This window comes from Budorcas taxicolor, chromosome 7 (genome assembly GCF_023091745.1).
Source record: "Budorcas taxicolor isolate Tak-1 chromosome 7, Takin1.1, whole genome shotgun sequence".
NCBI classification, from domain to species: domain Eukaryota; kingdom Metazoa; phylum Chordata; class Mammalia; order Artiodactyla; family Bovidae; genus Budorcas; species Budorcas taxicolor.
This window is the reverse complement of record NC_068916.1, coordinates 14,981,125-14,992,799: the sequence shown is the minus strand read 5'-3', so window position 1 is coordinate 14,992,799 and position 11,675 is coordinate 14,981,125. Positions and strand designations below refer to the sequence as shown.

At 46.0% G+C, this 11,675-nt stretch overlaps 1 non-coding gene across 1 annotated transcript; it reads right to left on the bottom strand.

Annotated features, from left to right (window-relative positions):
- Positions 1–816: 816 nt before the first annotated feature.
- LOC128051793 (U6 spliceosomal RNA) lies at positions 817–923 on the bottom strand. The gene has a single exon (XR_008199732.1). It is a non-coding gene; the product is annotated as a U6 spliceosomal RNA (small nuclear RNA).
- Positions 924–11,675: the final 10,752 nt, after the last annotated feature.

The following is an 11,675-nucleotide window of genomic DNA, read 5'->3' as shown; positions in this document are numbered from 1 at the left end:
AATCTGACGTGGGTCTCTTTGTGCTGAAATCTAGGCACTAGCAAGGCTGTGATCCTTCTGGATGTTCTGGGTAGGATCCATTTCCTGTTTCCAAATTCTAGGGGTTGCCTCCATTCTTTGGCTCACAGCTACCTCCTTCCATCTTCAAAGATGGCAAAGATGGGGCCTTCCCTGGCTGTCCAGTGGCTAAGGCTCCGAGCTGCTAATGCAGAGGGGCTCAGGTTCGATTCCTGGTCAGAGAATTAGATCCCACATGCCACAAGTAAAGATCTCATATGCTGCAACTAAGACCCAGTGCAACCAAGTAAACAAATTCCTACCCCCCTCAAAAAAAAAAAAAAATGACAAAGATGACATCAACCATGTCACTCTGACCTCTTTTTCTGCTTTCCTGTTTCATTTGTAAGACCTTTTTTTTAAAAAAAAAAAAATGTATGGTTTTTATTTTTATTTACTTATTTATTTTTGGTTGTGCTGGGTCTTCATTGCTGTGAGGCCTTTTTCTAGTTGTGGCAAGTGGGGGCTACTCTCTAGTTGTGGTGCCCGGGCATCTCTTTTTGTGGAGCACAGGCTCTAGTCACACAGGTTTCAGTAGCTGTAGCACGTGGGCTCAGTAGATGTGCTCAGTAATTGTCGTGCATGGGCTTACTTGCTCCACGGTATGAGGGAATCACCCTGGGTCAGGGATTGAGCCCATGTCTCCTGCTTTGGCAAGCAGGTCAATTGCCACTGAGCCACAGGCAGTCCCTAAGGACTTTTGTGATTACCTGGAATCCACTAGGCTCATCTCCCTATCTTTTTTTTCTTTTTTTTTTTTTAAACATAGAATGATTCAGGCATTTGCATATCACCTTTCTGCAGGGGCCAGGCTAATCTTCTCTCTATCTTTCCAATTTTAGTATACATGCTGCTGAAGTGAGCTTGCTAATCTTCTTTCTGGCAACGCCACATGGCATGCGAGATCTTACTTTCCTACTCAGGGATGGAAACTGCAGCCCCCTACTCAGTGGGAGCAAAGAGTGTCAACCACTGGACCACTAGGGAAATCCTCATTTTAACTACTTTGAGGGGGTACAGTTCAGTGGTGTTAAGTATGAGAAATTCTGTACCCATTCAACATTTAACTCCTCACTCCTGAAATATCTGTAACTTCGTGCCTGGCTTATTTCACTCAACATAGAGTTTTCAAGATTCATCCATGGAGCAGTGTGTGTCAGAAGGTCTCTCCCTCTCTTTTTTTTAAAAGGCTTTATAATATTCCATTGTAGAATACATCACAGTATGTCCATCCATTCATCCGCTGATGGACACTTGGGTTGCGTCCACTTCTTGGCTGCTGTGAATAATGCTGCTATGAACTCTGGACGTGCAGGGACTTCCCTGGTGGTCCAGGGACTGAGACTCCGAGTTTCCAACACAGGGGGCCTGGGTTCAATCCCTTACCAGGGAACTAGGTCCCCCATGCCACAACTGAGACCCCAACACAGTCAAACAAATATTTTTTTTAAAAACATGGCAGATTCATGTCAATGTATGGCAAAACCAATACAATACTGTAAAGTAAAAATAAATAAATGAATGAATAAAAACATGGATGTACAAATATCTGTCCGAGTTCCTGCTTTCTTTGTTACATACACCCAGAAGTGCAATTGCTGGATCACATGTTAATCATTTTTGAGGAACCACTAAACCATAAGCAAGTTTTGAATTCAGTAATGAGTTGGATGTCAGGAGCCTGGAAGCAGAGTGGGGACTTGTCCTCAAACCCATTTTGTGCCTTTTTGATTTAGAAATTTGTGAATGAATTACTTACTTAAAAATAATTATCTAAAATAATTTTTAAAAAACATTGAAAGGAAAAGAAGAGCAGGATCGGCTTGTTTCCCGGAGCCATTGAAAACACAAAATTGGAACTCACACAACTATCCATGGCCTATTAAAGTGTATAATGGGGCTTCCCTGGTGGCTCAGTGGTAAAGAATCCCCCTGCCAATGCAGGAGACGAGGGTTGGATCCCTGGGTCGGGAACATCCCCTGGAGGAGGAAATGGCAACCTACTCCAGTATTCTGGCCTGGAAAATTCCATGGACAGAGCAGTCTAGTGGGCCACAGTTCATGGGGTTACAAAAGAGTTGGACACAACTGAGCGCATGCACTTAAACACCAATGTGTACAACACTGCGTGATAGAGCAGTGAAGCTAAAGAGAGTGATTCACACCTAGATGGATGAAATTCATGAACAGGAACTCCAATGAACAAGCAAGTTAGGGGGCCCAACAGACAGATAGGAATTACATCAAGTCCAAGAACAGTGTCTCCTCCAGACCTTGGCCTCCGCTCTTCCCCCTGCCTGGTACACCCTGCCCTGACATCCATGTGGCTCCACCTCAGCTCCCACAGATCAGAAAGATGGATCTAGAACCCCCAGACCTCCAATGACATCGTCTCCTTCCTTGCTTTGCTTCTTCTATAACATGTCACCATCCGCTACGCTATATATTTTTACTTGTTTATCCTCATTCTTGGCTGTTGTCCCACCTAAACGTGCAGGGAATTTTATCTACTCTCTACTCTGTTCCCAGGACCTAGAATTGGGCCGAGCATACAGTAGGTGCTCAAGAGGTATGTACTGATGAAATGGAAAGCAACCCTTCCTCATTGCTTTAGAGGGTGGAAGGGGAAACATCCACTTCCCTCCAGGAATGAAAACGGAGAGTGGAACTCTGAGACCCACCATGGGCTTGATGCTGTTTTGTTTTTTGACCTGAGTGGATTGAATACAATTTTTTTTTTTAAGTTTTAGAAAACTGAGATATAATCGATACAGAACATTTATGTTAGTTTCAGGAACAACAGAAGGATTTGACGTCTGTATACCTTGTGAAGTGATCACCACTATAAATCCAGTTCACATCCGTCACCATACAGAGATACCCGTTTTTTTTCTTGTGATGAGAACTTTTAGGATCTTCAATCTTCTTCTTGTTGCTGTTTGGTAGCTCAGTCCTGTCTGACTCTTTTCGACCCCATGGATTGCAGCACGCCAGGCTTCCCTGTCTTTCACCATCCCCCCGGAGTTTGCTCAAACTCATGTCCATTGAGTCAGTGACCCCATCCAACCATCTCATCCTCGGTTGCCTACTTCTCTTGCCCTCAATCTTTCCCAGCATCAGGGTCTTTTCCAGTGAGTCAGCTCTTTGCATCAGGTGACCAAAGTATTGGAGTTTCAGCTTCAGCATCAGTCCTTCCAATGAATATTCAGGGTAGCAACTTTCAAATATACAATACAGTATTATTAATCATCACACTGTGCAGTACATCCACAGGGCTTAGTTATTTTATAACTGGAAGCTTGTACCTTTTGACCACCTTTGTCCATTTCACCACCTTTGTCCATTTCACCAACACCATTTCTTGCTGATTAAAAAAAAAAATTTATTTCTTTATTTGGCTGTGTCTGGTCTTGGTTGTGGCATGTGGGATTTGTAGTTGCAGCATGGGGGACCTAGTTCCCTGACCCGGATTGAACTAGGGCCCCTGCGTTAGGAGCATGGAGTCTTAGCCACTAGACCACTAGGGAAGTCTCAGGGATTTCCTTTCCTTTTCTTTTCTAAAACTTTAAAAACATTTCACTTATTTATTTTCTCTAGCTGTGGTACACGGACTTCTCATTGCGGCGGCTTCTTCTGTTGCAAAGTAATGTCTCTGCTTTTGAATATGCTATCTATGTTGGTCATAACTTTTCTTCCAAGGAGCAAGCGTCTTTTAATTTCATGGCTGCAGTCACCATCGGCAGTGATTTTGGAGCCCCCAAAAATAAAGTCTGACACTGTTTCCACTGTTTCCCCATCTATTTGCCATGAAGTGATGGGACCGGATGCCATGATCTGCATTTTCTGAATGTTGAGCTTTAAGCCAACTTTTTCACTCTCCTCTTTCACTTTCATCAAGAGGCTTTTGAGTTCCTCTTCACTTTCTGCCATAGAGTGGTGTCATCTGCATATGTGAGGTTATTGATATTTCTCTCGGCAATCTTGATTCCAGCTTGTGTTTCTTCCAGTCCAGAGTTTCTCATGATGTACTCTGCATATAAGTTAAATAAGCAGGGTGACAATATACAGCCTTGATATACTCCTTTTCCTGTTTGGAACCAGTCTGTTGTTCCATGTCCAGTTCTAACTGTTGCTTCCTGACCTGCATACAGATTTCTCAAGAGGCAGGTCAGGTGGTCTGGTTTTCCCATCTCTTTCAGAATTTTCCACAGTTTATTGTGATCCACACAGTCAAAGGCTTTGGCATAGTCAACAAAGCAGAAGTAGATGTTTTTCTGGAACTCTCTTGCTTTTTCCATGATCCAGCAGATGTTGGTAATTTGATCTCTGGCTCCTCTGCCTTTTCTAAAACCAGCTTGAACATCTGGAAGTTCACGGTTCACGTATTGCTAAAGCCTAGATAGCATATTCAAAAGCAGAGATATTACTTTGCCAACTAAGGTCTGTCTAGTCAAGGCTATGGTTTTTCCAGTAGTCATGTATGGATGTGAGAGTTGGACTGTGAAGAAGGCTGAGCGCCGAAGAATTGATGCATTTGAACTGTGGTGTTGGAGAAGACTCTTGAGAGTCCCTTGGACTGCAAGGAGATCCAACCAGTCCATTCTGAAGGAGATCAGCCCGGGGATTTCTTTGGAAGGAAAGATGCTAAAGCTGAAACTCTACTACTTTGGCCACCTGATGCGGAGAGCTGACTTATTTGAAAAGACCCTGATGCTGGGAAAGATTGTGGGCAGGAGAAGGGGACGACAGAGGATGAGATGGTTGGATGGCATCACCGACACAATGGACATGGGTTTGGGTGGACTCCTGGAGTTGGTGATGGAGAGAGAGACCTGGCGTGCTGCGGTTCATGGGGTTGCAGAGTCGGATACGACTGAGCGACTGAACTGAACTTAACTTTTGGATGCCTGAAATATTTCATACTAAAATAGTTCTGGAGAATTCCCTGCTGGTCCCGTGGTTAGGAAGTGCTTTCACTGCCACGGGCCAGGTGTGATCCCTGATCAGTGGGAATGCACTCCAGTATTCTTGCCTGGGAAATTCCATGGACAGAGGAGCCTGGTGTGCTATCGTCCATGGGGTCAAAAAAACAGTCAGACACGACTCAGCGACTAAGTGACAACAGTGACGCACAACTAAGAGCCCACAAGCTGCGTGGCACGGGGGTGAAAATCTACACATAGTGCAAAAGAAAGATCTCTAAGAAATTCTGTGTGATAAAGAAGATAATAGCACTTGGTCTGCACCTGGCTCTGTTTTAAATTCTTTGCTTGTTTGGGTGCATGCTCAGTCCTGTCTGACTCTGTGACCCCATGGACTGTAGCCCACTAGGCTCCTCTGCCCCTGGGATTTTCCCAGGCAAGAAAACTGGAGTGGGTTGCCATTTCCCCCTCCAGGGGATCTTCCCAACCCGTGGCTCCCACATCCCCTGTATTGGCAGGTGGATTCTTTATCACTGAGTCACCAGGGAAGCCCCCTTGCTTCTGGAAACCAGCACAGAACGAACTTGCCTGTGGCTCCTCATGAGAAAGTTTAAGAGGCCATGTATTCACACATACACAGAGAAGGGTGTGGAGTTTCCTTAGAGGGATTCTAAACCCATCTCAAGGTTATTTGGGGGAGGAGGCTGACTGTTCCCTGAACCCTCCCATTCAAAAAGACACAAAGGGATTTTTGTTTTTAATTTATCAGCCCTTGACTTTTCCCAGGCTTGGTGGGAGCTCTAGGAAGGTCCCATAAGACCGCTGAGTCTAGGGAATCCCCCCGTTCTAGCTTCCTCCTAAAAAACCCACTGGGGTAGGGTGACTAGTTGTCTCAAGTTTAGCCTGGAAAGTCCCTGGTCTGGGAACTCCCCCTCACTTCTAGGCAAACCCCCATAGTTGGTGGGGTAACCCAGAGCTTCTGTGCTGGGTCTGGACCCCCACTGTGATGTAGGAGTTCAGCAAAGAGGTCACAGGCATGAGGGGCTGCCTGTGAGCTTTGCCAGTGGCATCCATGGCCTCTTTTCTCTCCATCTGTCAAGCGGTGTGCTGGTCCCACTTTAAAAGAACCCGAGGGACTTCCCTGGCAGTCCAGGGGCTAAGACCCCAAACTCCCAATGTGGGGGACCTGTGGTTGGTCCCTGGTCACAGAGCTTCTCTAGTGACTGTAAAGAGTCTGCCTGCCTGGGTTGGGAAGATCCCCTGGAGAAGGTAATGGCAACCCACTCCAGTATTCTTGCCTGGGAAATCCCATGGACAGTGTAGCCTGGCAGGCTACAGTCCATAGGGTCACAAAGAGTGGGACACAACTGAGCAACTAACACTTTCGGGAACTAGGTACCACATGAGGCAACTAAGACTGGGCACAGCCAAATAAATTAAATTAAATTAAACAAATAAACATTAAAAAAAATCTGAGAGAGCTCAAAACATTCTTAGCACCTAGGCCTGGGCCCAACTGGCATCCAGGCTGGGAAAATGCAAACTATTATTAGAGTTTATTGTTATGACTGGGTTTATTACTATTATTGTTATTGGGCTTCCCTGGTGACTCAGATAGTAAAGAGTCTGCTTGCAATGCAGGAGACCCAGGTTTGACCCCTTGGGTCAGGAAGATCCCCTGGCAAAGGAAATGGCAACCCACTCCAGCATTCTTGCCTGGGAAATCCTATAGACAGTGGAGCCTGGTGGGCTACAGTCCATGGGGTTGCAAAGAGTCAGGCACAACTGGAGAGCTAACATTTTCACTTTCATTGATGTTATTAATCACCCCACCTGACAATTCCTGTTGGTCTGGCCTCTGGGCCCAGCAGAGGCCACCCCATCTCATCACGCTGGGGCTGGCTGTTGAAGAATCTGGCCCACTCCATTTCCTGCTATTGCGCAGTGCTAGTGGCAAAGAGGAAGTCGAGGTGGAAGGCCATGGCCAGCTCTTCCCGAGTGGGGCAGGACAGTTGCCCAGGGCCTAGATGTCTCTGGAGATCATTCACTCCACCAGCTTCTTGGCACCTAAGGGTGCCAGGCACCATTACAGGTCCTGAGGACACTGTGGGGAACCACACAGATCCCACTCTTTTGTGGAGCTGACATTCTAGAACGGAAGTCAGGCCTTAAAAATCAGTGCTCAAAGAAAGTTCCAGTGAAGTAGACTCTCATAAAGGCTGCTAAGCAAATGTAGCTGGTGAAGGAAACAGGAAAACAGGCTTGCAGATTCAGAATGAGTAGCTTCTGGGAGGGCTGAGGGTTCTGGGCCTGGGTATTTGGTTTGTTGTTTTTTTCATTTAAACACTGGGCCTACAGTGTGCGTTAGTCACTCAGTCATGTCTGACTCTTTGTGACCCCGTGGACTGTAGCCCCCAAGCTCCTCTGTCCATAGGATTTCCCAGGCAAGAATACTGGAATGGGTTGCCATTTCCTTCTCCAGGGCCTATGGTGAAGCTCATGAAAATTTTCTTTCTTCTTCTTCTGTTGTAAAATATTTATTTTCTTGGCTGTGCCAGGTCTTAGTTGCTGCATGCAGGATCTTTGTCAAGGAATGTGACATCTTTAATTGTGGCTTGTGCATTTGGGAGTGTAGAGTCTTAACCACTGGACCACCATGGAGGTCCCAAAGTTTTCTTTAAAAAAAATTTTTTTTTTTTAATTTTAGGATTTCCCTGGTGGTCCAGGGGTTAAGAACCCACCTACCAATGCAGGGGACACGGGTTCAGTACCTGGCAGGGAAGATTCCTTGTGCTGCAGAACAACTAAGTCCATGAGCCACAGCTACTGAGCCTGTGCTGTTTTCAATATAGCAGTGTGTACATATCATTTTCAAACACCCAGTCTATCCCTCCCCTCAACACTTCCCCTTAGAACCATAAATTCCTTCTCTTAAGTCAGTGAGTCTGTTTCTGTTTTGTAAATATGTTCGTTTGTATCTTTCTTCTTTTTTTTTAAGATTCCAACTATATTCCACATATTTTCCAAGGGCTTCCCTGTGGCTCAGATGGTAAAGAATATCCCTGCAATGAGGGAGACCTAGGTTCAGTCCCTGGGTTGGGAAGATCCCCTGGAGGAGAGCATGGCAATCTACTCCAGTATTCTTGCCTGGAGACTCCCCATGGGCAGAGGAACCTAGCGGGCTACAGCCCATGGGGGTCACAAAGAGCTGGACACGACTGAGCGACTAAGCACGGCACACATATGAGGGATATCATATATCTGTCTTTTTCTATCTGACTTACTTCACTGAGTATGATCATCTCCAGATTTAGCTATGTCACCTCATTAGCATAAACTTAGGTATGGTTGCACAGGTTTATTATGAAACACAAAAGATGTTCTTTTCACCTCTATCAGTCAAGATATTGGAAAGGTTTTAGGAGCTCTGAGCCAGCGACTAAAGCCAAATGCTACAGTGAATCACGATGCTATCCACCTCTTTCGCTCAGGAAGTTTCAAGAGTAGTCGAAGTTCTGTGCCAGGAATTAGGGATGAAGATCAATATATATTTCTTCTTATGTCACCGTATCACACATGGAAGGGCCAATTCCCTCAGACAAGGGTATTGATGGGTCAATGTTCTCAGGCTCATCTTTTATTTTATTTTAATTTTTTGGCTGCCTTGTGCGGCATGCAGGATCTCAGTTCCCCAACCAGATTGAAACTTTGCCATCTGCACTGGGAGTTTGAAGTTTTAACCACTGGACCGCCAGGGAAGTTCCCCTCTCAGGCCCATCTGTGTCTGCCCAATATTCTCATTCCAAACCTCTAGGACCCCCTCCTCCCCAGTCAGTGCTCTCACCTTTGCATAAGAGATCCTTAGCATTTAAAGTGAAAGTGTTAGTTGCTCGGTCACGTCCGACTCTTTTCGACCCCATGAACTGTAGCCCGCCACGCTCCTCTGTCCACGGGATTTTCCAGGCCAGAATACTGGAGTGGGTAGCCATCCCCTTCTCCAGGGGATCTTCCCGACTCAGGGATCAAACCCGGGTTTCCTGCATGACAGGCAGATTTTTTACCATCTGAGCTGCCAGGTTAGCATTTAAATGGTGTTACAATGCTGTAATCCATACAATCAGGCTCTGAGCCTGATCACTCATATCTATAACGGATAAGAGATTGTGCTCAGATGCTCACAAATACTGTGGACCATGCAGGGAGGCCAGATTGAGGTGGGGGTGGGCGGGGCAGGGGGAGGAGCCTCAAGACCCTGATAGAAGCGACTTCATTGGTTCAGGAGAGTGATGGTGGGACTGGACCAAGTGGCGCGAGATTTTGCTGATGAACCAAAGATGGGTGTGAGAGAAACGTGAGATTTCTTTTCTGCATTTTGATTTTTGCTGTTGGTTTTTTGGTTTTGTTTTTGCCGCGCCACGGGTCATGTAGGATCCTAGTTCTCCACAGGGATTGATCCGCACCCCCAGCAATGGAAGCACAGAGTCCTAATCACTGGACCCCCAGGGAAGTCCTTCCTGAGATTTTCTGAAAATTTTTTCCTTGAACTAACCAATATTTCTATATTTCTCTTGAGTTCTTCCACAGGTGGGCTGAGCAAACACAAGAAAATATAGTACATTCTTTTTATTCTATATATTCTTTTTCTTTCGTCAGGCGAGCTTATGCTCCTCGGTTTTGTTTCGTCACAACAAAGATTTGGAGTGACAGACGTTAAAGCTGTCAGCGTGTCACAGTTCTCGGGTCTTGGACAGATCGTGTTATAGCTCTTAGACAAATCAGTGTTACAGCTCTATTTTATTTAGAGAATAACAGGAATATCCATCCTCCAGGCGTGAAGGCATGTCGACCCAAAGTCCCGAAGCAAAGAGCGCCTCAGCGCACGCGCGGAGTGGGGGTGGGGGGCTCTCTGCCCCCCAGCCCTTTGGCTCCTCTTTTTATGTCCCCCCAACCCCCCAGGCCTGCCCTGTGTAAATCGGGCCAGCCAGGAGTGCTGTTTGTTCTCCCTGAAGTCCTCACTCCGGTCCTCAGACCTCCCTTTGTTCTATTTTCGCGTGCTTTTCTCTTCCTTATCTTTTAGCCACCGCCATTCTGCACTCCTTTTCCTTATTCTAACTACCTAACACTTTCTTTCTGGCCATGCCACTCAGCATGTGGGGTCTTAGTTCCCTGGCTAGTGAACAAACCAGGACCCGTGAAGGCAGGGAGCCTTAACCGCTGGATCACCAGGAAAGTCCTATTCTATATGTTCTATATATTTCATTCTCTGTTAGGAAATATACAGACACTCTGGAGATGTCACCATACCAGTACAGAATTCTGCTTTTTTTTTTTCCTTTTTTCCCCAGCTGCAAATGATTCTCTTGTCAGGGTGAATCACTATTAATTCCCCAATCCCCAAGTTCCCAGCACTCACTATCCTCCAGGCTCTAGGCTAAGTTCTGTTTACAACTTCACATGGAATCTCCATAGCTGCCCTGTGAAAAAGGGTCTGTTTTCCCCCGTTTTCTCAGACTGAGAAGAGTAGTCACATGCTCTTGGCCACAGCTGTTATGGCTCCAACTTCAGAATTAAACCTGGCTCTGCCCTTTGGTGCTTTGGGACCTGGAAAAGTTCCTCAGTTCAGTTCAGTCACTCAGTCGTGTCTGACTCTTTGCGACCCCATGAATCGCAGCACGCCAGGCCTCCGTGTCCATCACCAACTCCTGGAGTTCACTCAAACTCATGTCCATCGAGTCCGTGATGCCATCCAGCCATCTCATCCTCTGTCGTCCCCTTCTCCTCCTGCCTTCAATTCCTCCCAGCATCAGAGTCTTCCAATGAGTCAACTCTTCTCATGAGGTGGCCAAAGTACTGGAGTTTCAGCTTTAGCATCAGTCCTTCCAAAGAGCACCCAGGACTGATCTCCTTTAGAATGGACTGGTTGGATCTCCTTGCAGTCCAAGGGACTCTCAAGAGTCTTCTCCAACACCACAGTTCAAAAGCATCAATTCTTCGGTGCTCAGCTTTCCTCAGCCTCTGTTAAAGACAAATTTATACTGATACTTGTTAAAAGTCGTTAACTAAACGAAACTTTTAGGTGGCGTTTCGGGGGGTGGGGTCGGTTCCGAAGATCACCAGTCCTCCTTTATGTCTTGGTGCAGAAAAGAATTCAGCAAAAGTCAGAGTGATGGATACCAAGTGATTTATTAGAATAGGATGCTTGTAAAGCTTACCAGTGGGCAGGTGAGAGGGTGCCGAGCCCCTCAACTTAGTGGGTTACAGTTTTATAGTCAAAGGAAAAGTGGGGAGAGGGGAAAGACCGCTTTCTTCCTCATTCTTTTTTAAAGTCATATATTTGTTATTTATTATTTTTTAATTTATGTATTTATTTGGCTGTGCCTGGTCTTAGCTGCCACACACAGGCCCTTTTAGTTGCAGCACCCGGGATCTAGTTCCCCAACCAGGGATCGAACCTGGGCCCCGAAGCATTGGGAGTGCAGAGTCTTACCCACTGGACCACCAGCAAAGTCCCACTTCCTCATTCTTGAGTAGGTGTTGTGCTTTGATCATCAGCTCCTCCTCCAGACCGGGCAGGGATGTTTTCTTGTCCCCACATGGTTAAGCTGAAACTCATAACATAATGGAAAAATTATTTCAGGTTTCAGTACAATGGGGATATTTACTTTGAAATGTCACTTTCCCATAAATTATTGTTTT